The 1,817-nt window shown below is 39.1% G+C and overlaps 1 protein-coding gene across 1 annotated transcript in view; it reads right to left on the reverse strand.

Annotated features, from left to right (window-relative positions):
- The window catches only part of LOC101850775 (papilin), a gene marked incomplete in the record, with an annotated part of 262,220 nt that extends 260,727 nt beyond the window's left edge, over positions 1-1,493 (reverse strand). The window contains 2 exon segments of the mRNA XM_013091086.2: positions 498-740; positions 1,063-1,493.
- Between the last annotated feature and the right edge of the window lie 324 nt (positions 1,494-1,817).

The following is a 1,817-nucleotide window of genomic DNA, read 5'->3' on the forward strand; positions in this document are numbered from 1 at the left end:
GTATTTTACCCCTCCTGGCCTAGCTTCTTCATATCATCTTGAAAGCGTGAGAGGTGACTCTGTCCTTTCCGTGGGGAACAACAGACTTTACGTTTTCCTTTAGAAATGTGAAGCTTTTTTTGTTCATCCGTCGAAATAGAACCAACTGTTTAATAAACTGCTCTCATCCAAACCCGAAGCCTTCACGGCCTTAGCGCAACACATCGATGAACTGAACAAGATTTAAGAGAGAAGGAGAGAGAGAGAGAGAGAGAGAGAGAGAGAGAGAGAGAGAGAGAGAGAGAGAAAGAGAGGGGAGAGAAATAGAGATAATCTGGCAGACAGACAGGCTGACAGACAGACAGACAGACAGAGACAAAAAATGACTTAGAAGAAAAGCAAAAGAGCCAAAAAGTCAAAGCAAAACAAAATATATTACTGAGTCGGAAAGACTGCATCCAAATTTTAAACAAAAAAACAAAAGACAAAAACGGAAAACAAACAGTGATTCAATTTACCTGTTTAAAAAAAGTAGAAATCGTCAAAGTCCAAAACTTTCCTCGCACATAAACAAACGTCTGTTTTGTCAGAATCCTCTCAGGAAAGTCGCCAACAGCTGATAATCCAAGAAAGGAAAGCGAAAGAAATTACGGTGCGCACCCTCACTCTCCCAAGGCTGAACTCGGCGTAGTGGCAAAGTAAGCGGCGGTTCAGTTTTGTAAGATGATCTGAAAAAGTCGTTACCTGGCAGCCGTTCAAATCTAGAAAAAAAAAATTGATAAAACTTATCACATGTCAGTTGCGGTAATATTTACTTTTTAAAAATCAATTTTACCCAAAAGATGGTTGTTTTTTTATATAGGTTTATTATTTCCAAAATTTATTGTATTTTATTTATTTTATTTCATTTTATAAAAATCTCTTGTCTAATTATTATTTCCTTTTGGGGCGTTTTTTCGCGTTCTCTTTGAAGATAATAATTTGTAGAATAAATTTACTTTTTTGGAAGGTAACTATTGTATTTTTTTTACCCCTAAACTACGTTATCCCTACACAATAATTATACTATAATAAGAATGGTACCGGATTTCTGAAAATCTGACTCGGCGATTCACAGAACTCGACGACAGTCTCGTCTTCTTGTCGACTTGACTCGGTCCTGTCTGTCTGTTACCGCCGCCACTACCACCACCGCTGCTGTTGCGCGTCGCGTGTCGGTCGAGATAGGATCTCTCAGCTGACGGGCCCAGCTCAAGTAAACCTAAGCTCGCACTAAAAGGGTTAATCTATATCGTCTGGTAGGAGACAGAGAGAGCGGGGGAGCGGCGGGAGGGACGAGCCAGACGTGAGAGCAGCTGGGCAGGCACCCGTTTCCGAAGGAACCGGTGTTTTGGGTTTTACCAGTTTGTAAGATACCTCGGTTGGTTCGAGAAATGGTTTTGGTCACTGCTCAGTTAGTTTAGTTTTAGTAAAGGTTTTACGGCACTCGTTACTGCATAAGGTCATATGTGCGCCAATCACTGCTCATAAGAACAAACAATTATATAATGTTTTTAAGAAAAAAAAACACGTCTGCAAGAAGCGTTATACCACATATTAATATGACTACAAGCTAAAGGTGCTTGCTCTAAAAAAATGGGGGGGTTTTTTCTTTTTTTTTATATGCACGTACCTGCTCCCCTTCATAGGTCACCACAGATTTCTATAAAAACAAACAAACAAACAAATAAAACAACACGAATAGACCTTTTTTTTTATTAACTCAATAGTCAAAATACCGCGCTTTTCTTCTTCTTCTTCTTCTTCTTCTTCTTCTTCTTCTTCTTCTTCTTCTTCTT

This window comes from Aplysia californica, unplaced genomic scaffold (genome assembly GCF_000002075.1).
Source record: "Aplysia californica isolate F4 #8 unplaced genomic scaffold, AplCal3.0 scaffold00029, whole genome shotgun sequence".
Lineage (NCBI taxonomy): Eukaryota > Metazoa > Mollusca > Gastropoda > Aplysiida > Aplysiidae > Aplysia > Aplysia californica.